This window comes from Tenrec ecaudatus, chromosome 9, assembly GCF_050624435.1.
Source record: "Tenrec ecaudatus isolate mTenEca1 chromosome 9, mTenEca1.hap1, whole genome shotgun sequence".
Taxonomy (NCBI): domain Eukaryota; kingdom Metazoa; phylum Chordata; class Mammalia; order Afrosoricida; family Tenrecidae; genus Tenrec; species Tenrec ecaudatus.
This window is the reverse complement of record NC_134538.1, coordinates 74,862,741-74,875,505: the sequence shown is the minus strand read 5'-3', so window position 1 is coordinate 74,875,505 and position 12,765 is coordinate 74,862,741. Positions and strand designations below refer to the sequence as shown.

The window sequence follows — 12,765 nt, the reverse complement described above, 5'->3', positions numbered from 1 at the left end:
CGGCCCCGCAGCGCCCCCTCCCGCCGCCGCCCTGCGGCCCGCCCGGACGGGGCTGGCGGAACCGCCGCGGCCGCCCGACCTCCCGCCGCCCGGCAGGCCGACCCGCCGCCTCCCCGCGCCCAGGCCCCCCGGGTCGGTGCCCCGCAGGCCCGCAGCCCTCCGCGGCCGGTCCGCCCGGCCGGAGGTCGGAGCGCGCCCCCTGGCGGGGGCCCAGAGCGGCGGGTGCGGCCCAAAGCCAAGGCCGAGCCGGACGCCGAGCCCTGGGCTCGCCCGAGGCCACCTGCCCAGCCACACCCATTTCTCTGAGCATGCCCTCCCCCACGCCCGCCAACTTTAGGGATGCCCGCCCGGCGGCCGGCGGCCCTGGAAGGGGAGGGGATCTCTAGTGGCCATACACACGCATGTTCGTGGGATTCATTCATTTTTGGAAAGGGCTCCAATTTTCCAGAGATCCATAGGCACGGCACACTCAATGTGTATTGGGCGCATAACGTTCTTGGGAAAATGGAATTAAAAGATACATGTAAACATATAAAATCTACTTAGCATATAAGCTCCATCAAGGTCAAGATACATTGGTAAGTAATCATACCAGCCACTTAGTCCACCCCTAGAGAAATGAAGACCTTGAGGATGTGATCATGTCAGTGCAGTATTAAATAAACATCGTTAACTGAAGAAAAATTGTTTTTACTTTTGAGATCCCTGATCCTTGGTGCCACCCTGTAGTTCCTGGACAGCCAGATAACTTCCGACACCGATATCTCTATGTCTCGCTCTTTCACCTAATATAATATAATCTAATATATATTGATCTAATATAAATTATGATAAAAAATGATATGTTTAAGGAAAATGTTTTAATCTTCAATTATTACAATGGTGGCCACATTGTAGAGCGAGTATTACATTCACATCTTGGCATTTTTTTTGTAATGAAAATGTCTTTCCACTAATATCTTCAACCCTTAGGAGAACCGAAAAGGAAAGAGAAGTTACATGCATTGAGCTATTTGTTGCAGAAATATTCATAAGTTGGAATGAACACACATCTAAAATTTGAGTGATGCTTGAGTAAATATGGAAGAAACCCTTGTGGAATGTTATGAAGCCCATAAATATAATTCATAACAACTGTATTAGCCTGGGCACTCTAGAGAAATATACCCAGTCATATATATAGGTGTATATCTATGGATGTATGGTCCCTATAGTCTCTACCTGTCTATGGTTTCTGAGGCCGTAAACCTTCACTGGAGCTAACAGACTCATGATCCTCCATGAGTGAGTGGCAGGTGAGCTTGAACTGCTGGCCTTGTGGTTAGTAGTCCTAGTCCTCAACACCCGCCCCCTCGCCCCCCCCCTCACTGACAGAAACAGAACAGCCAAACGCTGCCTGTCTTCATGATCACCGCTATGTTTGAGTCCATTGCTCTTGTAACTATCAGTCCACTTCCAGGAGGGTTTCCTTTTCCTTTGCCGACCTTTCTCTTTACCAAGTACAACGTTACTGTTTCATGGGAAGTCCAAAGTAAGCGAATCCTGGTCTTGCCAGCCCTACTTCTACCTTGGATTAGATCCCTTAAGAGAGCCATGAAGTAAACAGGCTGGAAGACTGAATATAAAAGAGATACCCATCATTGCTTTAGGGTAGAAAGATTAGGGGTATTTAAGGAGACCTGGTGGCACTGTGGGTTAGGTGTTAGGCTACAAATTGCAAGATTGGCAGTTTAAATCCACCAGCTGCTTCATGGGTAAATGAGGAGGCTGTCTGCGCCTATAAAGATTTCGTGTCAGAAACTCTATTAAGTCACTATGAGTTGGCGTCAACCTGATGGCAGTTGGCATTTGGCTTTTATTGGATAAATTTATTTTAAAGTATAGCAATGTGTTTTTTTAAAGCACACAGTGAATATTCTTTATTTCCATAAAAAGGAACATCATAGAGAAGTCAGTCATCATATCAGAGGGTATGAAAGGCAAGAGAGGTGAGAGTGACATTTAAAAAATGCTTGTAGTTTGACTCAATTGACACCCACTCCAGTTCTGTGCCAGCAAAGTTAGAAAGTGAAAAATGACATTTTTCAGACTCCCTTGTAGTGCAGGTTCTACATGTGACCCAAATCCCACCAAGCACAAGTACCCCTCTGGGGCCAAGGTGGCAGCCACAGACTGATGTTGGCAAGCACAGAGGGGCCATGCCTTGGTCTTTGGGGCAGCTGTGGAAGGTCCCGACATCCAGCCCCTCCCATCATACGGCTGTCATGGCCGGAGCAGCAGCAGCAGTGGTTTCCCAAGGAGCCGTCCACAGTGTGGCTGGGCCTTTCTCTGGCTGCTCTGCTCAGGCTCCCAGACAGTGAGCCAACGAGCTCAAGTACTGCTCGAGCAAATTCTGCTGTTTGTGGCTAAGAACCCTGTCAGATAACATGTGATTTCAAAGTTGCTTTTCTTAGGTTTCCAGATAGACTAAGAGGCTGGGGGCAAGACAATCAGTGTAATTCACTATTTGAAGGAGCACAGTGGCTAAATAAAGGTTGGTGGTTCGAGATCCTATGGGGCAGTTCCACTCCACTCTGTCATACGGGTTACTATGGGTTGGAATTGACATCAACAATTCACTTTTTAGAAACGTATGTCAGTTTCCTCTAACACTGTAAACTTCCACAGCAGCACCTTAGGGGGGAGGTGAGGTGCTTGAGGCTAATTTGTTCAGGCATCTGAGTGGTGGAATCTCTGGTCCCAGTTAGTGTTTGGGCCAAGGCTGCAGGTGGCTTTCCACAGATTTGTCAGGTTTTCGTGGGGTACCTGCCAGGAGGTTGACTGCAACAGAGCCTGAGAAACTCCTTGAGGGAGAATCAACCCTAATTGCGAGCAGGCAGGGGCTGTTGAAAAAAATTTTCACGCTGCAAATGGGAAACAACCTCAGCATTTGTAGCAAAGAGTGTTCTCTGTGCTACACCACACGGTCACTAAACGAGGTTAATGCTGATGACCACTGCTTTCAGAAATGTCTAAGATTTGGGGCATTTTTGCACACAAGCAGCTTTATTTCTTACCTAGTTGTAATATAAATGAATAATTGAAGACAATTCTAAGTTATTTTAAATACACTTATTTTATTAATGTATTAAACCACTTTGATTCTTAATGAGAAAAGGCTACCTGGTCAAAGTGTACAAGCTGTAAGTCCAAAAAATCCAAAGGAAAAAGGGATTCATGCCACTTTCAATATTTCAGTGAAGAGTATTGCTAATCTTTTTGTTTTATATTTCTAAAATTGATACCAAATATTACATGCTTTCTGTATTTCTGTTCATCTGTAAATATGTCATATAAACTTTTTTCCCAAAGAGTATTTCTTTTTTTCCCCCAAAAAGTATTTCAATAACTTGATTTTTACTTTATTTCCTTCAACTATTTTATTGGCAAGTAATTTACATATCATATAAACCACTAGTTCAATCATTCAATCATATCAAGTAAAATTGTACAATCACCCCCTTATCAATTTTACAGCATTCCCACCTCCCCCTGCCCACATGGTTAAATCACCTTTAAGATGATTTATGAGGTAATCTGTTCTAGTGCTTCCCTCCACCTCCTGCCTTCATTAGTTACTTCTGAAATCCCCTTTACCTCCCTATCTCCCCCCACCCTGTTTTCCCTATATCCCCTTTTATCCATTTTATCATTATGCATCCACTCCTCCTGTGCCTCCAACAGAAAACAGGAAAAAAACAAAACTGCACTAAAGTGGTGTGTTAGTCTAGGTTGAATAGAGAGACAAATTCATGGGACACTCATATATGTATAGGAAAAACTTCATATCAAAGAATAATTATATATTAAGAAAACATCCCAGCCAGTTCAGATCAAGTCCCTAAGTCCGATACCAGTCTGTAAATTTCTCTTTGGACTCATGCAACACATGTAATGACACAGAATGCAGAAAGATCACAGGCCAGTGGGTGGAAATTCTTGTGACTCCAGTGGCAGTGGAAGCATCTCAGCACTGGTGTGGGTCTCCACGTGGCTCCTCCAGCTCCAGGGCTCTGGCTCCATCAGCATACCTCCATGTGCCTTGTCAACAGGAATGTCTCGCAGGGAGACAAAGCAGAAGAGTGTATCTGGCCTCCAGTGAGCTATTTATCTCTATTGCACCTCCAAATGAGTTCATCAATCTGTGACCTGATTGACAGGCTAGACTCCACCCCTTCACAAATTGACAGATTATGTAACTGCCATAGGTGGTAAAGATAAAAACATAATAGTATACATATAAAAATATTAATAATGTGTATGAAGGAAAAGACCCCTACCAACATTCAAAAAGCCAGGGAAGGAATTTCTGTCATGGAACCAGTGAGAGACCTTTGCACCTAGAACAAATGCAGATCTGGCTATAGGGTGGTCAACTGGATGAGTAAGAGTTCCATCAGCATAATCAACATTACAATGGGCTCTGCCTGACAGTAAGCTGTGACTCTTGCCTGTGGCTTGAGCAGATCTGCCAGTGGCTCAGCCTGACTAGATCCTCTGCAGATGGGTTTTGGCTTCCACCATCCCCCATAGCCCCTCCACAATTTGGGTGTTCATAATTTTTGGCTCTGATGCTTTCTCCTCACCATATTAGAGTTTTGTAATTGTCATCTCTGGATCACATAGGCTGGTGTGCTTCTTTCATGTGGACTTAGTTGACTTCTTGCTTAGATGGCTGCTTGTTTGAATACAAGCCTTTACATTATTTGATTTTTAATGGTTGTGAATAACATGTTTCATTATTTCCTTAGTTATGCCCTAATTATCAGCAATTCATATAGTTTCCATTTTTAATAATCAATGTTGACATAGTTTAATAATATCAAAGTATTAAAAATTAAGGATTTTGATGATCTTCATAACAGTTTTATTAAGAAATATAATAATTCCGAGTTATATTTTCTACTGGTAATGTGGCCTGGTGGTAAAACACAGGAAACTTAAATCTAGATAGAATCTAAGGAAAAACCACAACCAACAGCAATCATTTCAAGGGTGGTGAATGACCGGGTGGCTACAACGAATATGAAAGAGGAAAAACAAACAAACAAACAAAAACACCCAGCAAAGTTAAAACAGCAACTAACCGCAGAATTCAAACAATTGGCACTATGTTGTAAAGTTAAACCGGTCTATCCTCCACAGACCAACAAATCCACTCTAAATATGTGAGGGGGTTTCAAAAATTCATGGAAAAATGGAATTCAGAGAGAATGGACTTCTTTTATGAAGTCCTATAAAGATAATACGACATGTATGCCAGGAGAACACAATGATTTCACACTGGCCCTGCTGCTAATCTCACCAGCACCAGGTTGATTGCAACTCACAGCGACCCTATAGGGCAGGGTAGAACTGCCGGTGGTTTCCAAGACTGTAATTCTTTACTGGAGAAGAAAGCCTTGTCTTTCTCCAGCAGAGCAGCTGGTGGTTCTGAACTGCTGACCTTGCAGTTAGCAGCCCAACTTGTAACCACATCACCAACAAGGTTCCTTCTAGTTGGAACAAATAAACAGAAACCTGGAAACTATGCAAATGGACTCAAAGAGGACCCTAACAGATGCCAAGGGTGGGCGTTGGAGAAGGGCTCACTAAAGTGTGAGGATCCGTGTGCAGAGGGCGATGGATGACCGTGGGAGCCCAAGATACATTTGTGGGAACTCCATAGTAAATAAGCCTCCAGTGAACTCCTTCCCTCCATAATTGAGGGAGAGGAGGACAGTGGTTACTAAGCAGAGTGCATTGGAGAGGCGAGTACAGAAGATCAAAGGGATAAACCTAACTTGAACAGTTAAAACTTTGTCAGTTGACCCCCACCTCTGAATTTTCTGGGTATTTTGTTTGTCCATACTAGGGTTTATCTCAGAGATATTGTGTCACTGGGGGTCCCCTCTTGGGGTTGTACTGTATGTTTTTGTTTTTCAGTATATGAAACCCAGGATTGATAAACCTATAGGGACAGCAAGTAGAATAAAAGGGTTGGGGGTGGAGGATGGGGGTACAGTGGTGGTGGGGTGCAGGGAGTGGTAAAGGGAGACCATGTCAAGGGGTCCAGGAAGGAAATGAATGTTTGGAAACTGATTGTGGTAGCAATTATATAAGAATGCTTGACAATGATCGAACTATGGACTGATATATGTATTAACTCCCAATTAATAATACATTTTATAAAAGAAAGAAAAGGGGCTCAGGTATCCACAGAGGGCTTGTTCCCCACAAACAGAAGAGGTGGCCATGGCCTTTGGTTTGTAGGGAAGAGAAGGGTTTTTGAAAGAATGCTGGGACCAGAGACAGTTTTGGTCAGTGTTCTTGTCTGGTGTTTCATGATATTTTTTGAGAAAAGAGTGAAACAGACATATTTAGAGAAAAGTTGGGAAAGTAGTATAATGAAGAGGAGAGTGAGCTCTCCCATGACTCCTGAGTACTTTAGTGTACATTTGATCATTGGATATTCTCCTACACAGGTCAACACAGTCATTACATTCAGGACATTAACATTAACAGAGTGTGAAACCACCAGCTGCTTTTTGAGAAAAAGATGAGGCTTTCTATTCCGGTGAAGATTCATTCTTGGAAACCCACAGGGGCAGTTCTACCCTGTCCTGCAGGTTCACTGTGAGTCAGAATTAGCCCAGTGGGAGTGAGTGTGTTATCATTAATATATTACTGCCATCAAATCCTCTGACTCCTTTTAAATCTTAACAGATACTCCTGGAAGATGCTTTACAACAAAGGGATCCCAGTATCTGGAAGCATCTTAGCCATTCCCGGGCTTTTGTGAGGGTGACAGCTTTGAAGATTGCAGGACACTTATTGTGCAGAATGCCCTTGGTTTGGGTTTGCCTGGTGTTTCTTCAAGATTAGATGGAATCATTAGATAGACTGAAATATCACAAAAGACACATTGTGCTTTTTTCATGAGGACATGCCAGTGCTGATGAGTTTATTAGACCTTTTTCTGTCTCCTTTTCAGGTGAAAGTTAGGCACAATGGAAACATCATTTTGGGGTCTAGACAGGTCATCTTGGGAATGGATGTGGGTTTCAGAGAGATGTGTTGGAGAGAAACAAACGTTGATCATTCTTCTCCATCTGAGCTATGGGAAGGCCAGTATGAGAGTAATTGACAGTATTAAATGGTCTTTGGGGGGCATAATCACCATATGAGTTTTATGTTTTTTTGGGGTACCATATTTATATATTTTAATTTTTTATTGTGAGTTAGGTGCAGGCTTACAGAGCAGATTTACAGAGCAGTAGTTTGTACACATGCTGTTTCAAATCATCCATTGCAATCCTCTCAATGTACCTTCATGTATCCCACATGTTTCCATCCCTCTTAAAAAATTTTTTTTCTAATTTTACATTAAAAAAACATTTTATGGGTATCTAATCCACATATCATACAATTCAATCTATCATATCTAGAATAATTGTACAATCAGTACAATTTTAGAACATTACATCTCCCCACACACATATGGTTAAATTGCTTGTATTCATCCCTCCTTCTTTCTTAATGCTCTGTACTTCGTCTTTGGGTAAAGACTCTCCTTTTGATCTTAAATGGTTGACTATTATGCAGGGGAAGTGCATGATTTAATGTGGTTCTTCTTGCCAAATTCTCACTAAACCACATTTTCTTGTGTGGATTTGGTAAGAAGGTGGGGACAATACTGGCAGGGTTCACCTGTGACTGTGATAGGATACCCTGGAGTACCACCCTGCTGTAAAAGGATCCCTTTCAGAAGAATGAGGGATCTCATTACCAGCAAGAGCCAGGAGTGGAGCAAGTGCTCTGGACTTGAGATCCCCGCACAGCGACCCTCCTGGATTGGGAAGACAGCTAGGCCATTGGAAGAGCAGCAGCCAGAGCATGGGATAGAGTGATGGAGCAATTAAGCTGAGTGCTTTTGTGCAGGAGGCCGACTTTCAGAGTGGAGTTCCTCTGGGCACTTAATTCAGGGAGCAGGGCTTGTTGACCACAGAGCTTGAGCCAAATGCCTTCCAGTTGAGGTTTACATTAGATTGGCATGCCCCCTTTGGGCATTTATTAGCAGCCTTGAAAGAAGCATGCAATGTGTCCTGATAAACAACTCAATCCTTAGCATATCTCACTGGCACTACAACTTCGTTTCCTTAATAAACTCTGTAATCATGAATTTTGTCTGAGTTCTTTGTAGCCATTGCAATGGATATTAGAAGCTAGAGATCAAGTAGAGAATACTAGTGAAAATGTCACATATTCTAACATGGGGTAGACCTGCAGGATACCCAAGGGCCATAATCTTGGGTTCTATGAGTCTCCATCTGACCAGTAAGTCTAGTGTCTTTTATGACTTCGGTTTTGTTATATACTTTTCTCCCAATCTATTCAGGACCTTCTAACACTTTTCAGAGTGGTTGGTAGTGGTAGCCAGGAACTATTGAGTTTTTCTTCTTCTACTTTTTTCTTTTAGCATTTCAGTGACTTAATCATACTAAAAAGAGGGCATCTAGTTCTCCAGTCTCAGGGTCATGGAGGCTGACATTTGCATAGTCTATTCATTCATTGGACTCAATGCTTCCATGTTTTTCAATTCTCATCACCTGTGTTTTCTCTGACCAAGGAGAGACAAGTAGTTGCGCCTTAGATGGTTTTTCATAGCTTTTGAGGGTGCCAGATTAAGAACCACAATACACTTTTAAAATTTAGAACCAACAGAGTTTGCAGTCTTAATTTTTAAAGCGTCTGCCACATTTATGCCCATTTCAAATTATCAAACAATATCAATATTATAAGCAAGTGCAATTTTGCTGAAATCATGTAACCGTGGTTGGAGCAGTACACCGACAGGGTGGACTCAAAAACATGGAAAAAGATATCAATGCTGACCTCATATGGATCTTGGCTGAAAGCAGGCAATACCCGAAAGATGACTATGTAAATGTATTTGATTGTGTGGATTATAATATACTATGAGTAATATTGAAAAAAAATAGGACTTTTAGAAGACTTAATTGCACTCATAGACCAAGGGGCAGTTTTCCAAATAGAACAAGAAGATATTGAATGGATATTAGGATATTAAAGTCAGGAAAGGTGTGTATCGGGCTTGAATCCTTTCACAATACTTTTTCAATCTGTGTGCTGAATACTCAGAGAGGCTGGAGTATAAAAAACACTACATCAAGATGGGAAGAAGGTTCATCGACAGCGTTTTATATGCAGATAACACATTCTTACTTGCTGAAAGTGAAGAGGATTTGAAGCATTTACTTATGAAGATAAAAAGGACATCCTTCTGACACCTCAAAATAAAAGAAAAACCCTTACAATGTAACCAATAAACAACATCATGGTAAATAAGATCGAAGCTACCATGGATTTCCTAATATGGGGCTCACAATCAACACATAGATGAAAGCAGCGGTCAAGAAATCAAGGGGTGATATAGTGGGTGCACTGGGCAAATGTGCTGCACAAGACCTCTAACATGTTAACAAGCAAGGATGGCAGTTTAGGACGAAGGTACGCTTGCTCCATGCCACTATATTTTCAATCGACTCATATACACATGAAGGGGAATCTAAAGAATCAATGCATTTGAATCGCAGTGGTAAGAAAGGATATTGAAAGTAAATCTTAGAATGTACAGTGAGAGTGATCCTTAGAAGCAAGAAAGGCTAGGTTTCAAGCACCTTGGACATGTTCATCGGTCAGTTCCTGGAGAAGGATGTAATGCTCTGTAGAGTGCTAAAATGAGGATGGCCCTCAACAAAATGGATCTACTCGGTGACGGCAACAATGAGATCAAATACTACAGGAATTGTGCGGACGGCGCAGGACCCACTGGTTCAGTGTTTTGATGTGTAGTACACAGAGAGGGCCACTGGGCCGAACTAATTCCCGGGACCTATCAAGGATGTTTTAGAAAGTCCAGCACACTCAGCATAGCCACGTGCACACCCCAGTGCTTTTTTCTTTTTGAGACAGGAGACATGCTGCAGGCAGTAGGTGACACAAACCTTGGATCATCAAACCCATGCGTGAGCAACCATCCCCAAACGCACCTTCCGGCTCTGCTTCCCTCTTTAAAGCGACTGCGTATTGGGGCCTTACCAACTCTGCCCCCAGGCCGCACAAGCTGGCGCTCGCTCCCGCTCCCACCTCCGTCTCCGCGGCCCGGGTCCAGGGCCGAGTCCTCATGGACCACCAAATTAAGAGGCCACTCTAGGTGCCCAGAATCTTCTTTGAACCCGGGGCTACGCCCCGCCCCGCGACCCTCGGACCGGAACCCCGCCTCTCAGAAGACGCCCCGCCCCGCGACCCTCCGGACCGGAGCCCCGCCCCCTCAGAAGACGCCCCGCCCCGCGACCCTTCGGACCGGAGCCCCGCCCCTCAGAAGACGCCTCGCCCCGCGACCCTTCGGACCGGAGCCCCGCCCCCTCGGAAGACACCCCGCCCCGCGACCCTTCGGACCGGAGCCCCGCCCCCTCAGAAGACGCCCCGCCCCGCGACCCTTCGGACCGCAGCCCGCCCCCTTAGAAAGTATTACCCGCGAGCACGTGGCGGGGCGGGCCTGCGTCAGTGTAGGCGTGGCAGGAGGGCATTCCCTAGGACTTGGGTCTGAGGCACTGGTTCAAAGATGGAAAAGAGAATGGTATTAACGGTCTCTTTTCTCTAACGAGAACTATGTAGTGGTTCATTCTAGCGCCATCCCGGAAGAAGCGGATTCTAATCCCGACCCACTAAGACAGCGTTCTCCGCCTCCCACACGCCCTCGTCATTCTGGACTACAGCTCCCAGAAGGCCCCGCGGTGCAGCCCTGGGACCTGCGCAGTAGCGTTCGTTGTAAAGTGCTATGACAACAGGGCTAAGATGGCTTGGAGTTAGATTGGCGTGGGGAGGTGTCCTTTGCGCCGCTGATGTCGGTTTTCGGCTACATTCCAGTGACCGCCTCCACCATCTTTTCCTCCTCGTTTTGAGTAGCAAGAGTTGCCCTTGCTTCCGCTTGTCTAATCTTTTCCAAGGGATTGATGCTGTTTCTCCTGCTTGTCTTAGGGGTGACTGGGAGTGCAGGGGGCGCTGCTTTGGGGCTCCCCCAACTCTGTGGAACTGGTGGTGTTGGCTAGTGAGGCTCTCTTTTGGCTTAGGACCTTGAGCAAGTTCGAGCAGGACGACGAGAGGGAGTATTGAAGCTAAGGATTGTTTTTCTCCGCACCTCCTGTTCGTGTTTTCTCTGCTCCAGTGCTGGGACTCTCGGGGAATCTGCAGAAAGAGGGTTCGCAGAAGGTGGGCGAGTCCCACCTGACCCGGCTTCAGGTAAGAAAGAAAATATGTCTGGAGTGAATCTTCGGTGCATGCATTTCCTTTCCGTGTACTGTTTTGTGGCCAAGGCGGATTCTCCGATGCAGTGTACTGGTTTTGTGGATGTAGGCTCATCAGCTTCTTAGGAAGGATGTTTGCATTCAAACCAGAAGCAAACAGAAAAGAGCACACTATGTGTGTGATACTGTGAACATCTGAGGATTGGATGACAAGAATTTTTTTCAGGAGTCCACTGGGAATGTCACGTGGTGCACATCAACAGGTTCTGTGAGCCAATGGGTAAAGCAAATCTCAGCCTCTGCCTGAAGTAGGACTAATGTACTAAGACGCTCTAATTCCTTATTGCAATAGGATTACGGCTTCTCCTCTTTGTAGACCCTTGCAGTTTAAAGGAACACAGTTGATTTCATCAGCACTTTCTTCCCCCAAACAAATCCTGTCATTGATTCCAATTTCCTGGAGAAATTCCTAACTTTTTGCCCTTTAAAATGAAGATATCTCATACAAGTACATACATCTTAAAAAAAATCATTTTATGGGGGCTCTTAAGGCTCATAACATTCCATACATCAATTGTAAGAAGCATATTTATACATATGTTGCCATCATTTTCAAAATATTTTCACTTGAGCACTTTGTATAAGCTCCGCTTTTCCCCTCCCTCCCCTGTCCTCCCACCCTTGTGTGTCTTTGATCAATTATATAATGTTATTGTTATTTCATATCTTACCCTGTCCATTGTCTTCCTTCACCAACATTTCTGTTATTTGTCCCCTTTGGGGGGGTGCCTATAGATCCGATCTTGTGATGGGTTCCCCCTTTCTACCCTTAAGTACATACCTCTTACATATACACATACATATACAATTTGACAGATGTTAGAGGGAAAATTACAGGACTGGGCTAAAGTTGGCCAGCATTTGGAAAGAAGGATTTTTAAAACTTGTTAAGTAATATGATATAACTTTTGGGAGTGTGTGTGTAAAAATAGATGGAACCATTGTTTGAAATTAAAAAAATACCTTTTTATATTTTGAAAAAGAATCGATGATTTGTAAGGTTTAAGGAATTTCTCATTATGTGTAACTTGTGCTTAATTTCGTAATTACCGACTTAGGTTTCTGGTCTAACTTGTTGATCGAAACATTTTGTTCTGTCATTCAAAACACTTTCTACTTTTCCAGCTGTGAGTTCAGTAATTTGTTGCAAGGAGTACACAGAACTCAACAGAAAATACAATTAAGGGGGCAAGGGGAGTTAACAGGTCAGTAAACAGTACTTTGATCCACAGCAACATGGCTCCTCAGTCAGCAGCCACGTTTGTCTCTGGTCCTCAGCCTCTCAGGTGTGTGGTTCCTTTGCTTCTGCCGCAGGGCCAGGAAACCAACTTGCTGCTGGGTTTCACAGTCACACATT

The 12,765-nt window shown here is 44.1% G+C and overlaps 1 protein-coding gene across 2 annotated transcripts in view; it reads left to right on the top strand.

Annotated features, from left to right (window-relative positions):
• Positions 1 to 10,641: 10,641 nt before the first annotated feature.
• The window catches only part of BBS9 (Bardet-Biedl syndrome 9), a 572,961-nt gene continuing 570,837 nt past the window's right edge, over positions 10,642 to 12,765 (top strand). Inside the window, exon 1 of one of the 2 annotated variants that reach the window (XM_075558202.1) lies at positions 10,642 to 11,343. The gene's annotated coding sequence lies outside the window, so the exon portion shown is untranslated. The remainder of the gene's footprint in view (positions 11,344 to 12,765) is intronic. The other variant, XM_075558200.1, reaches the window with a different exon arrangement.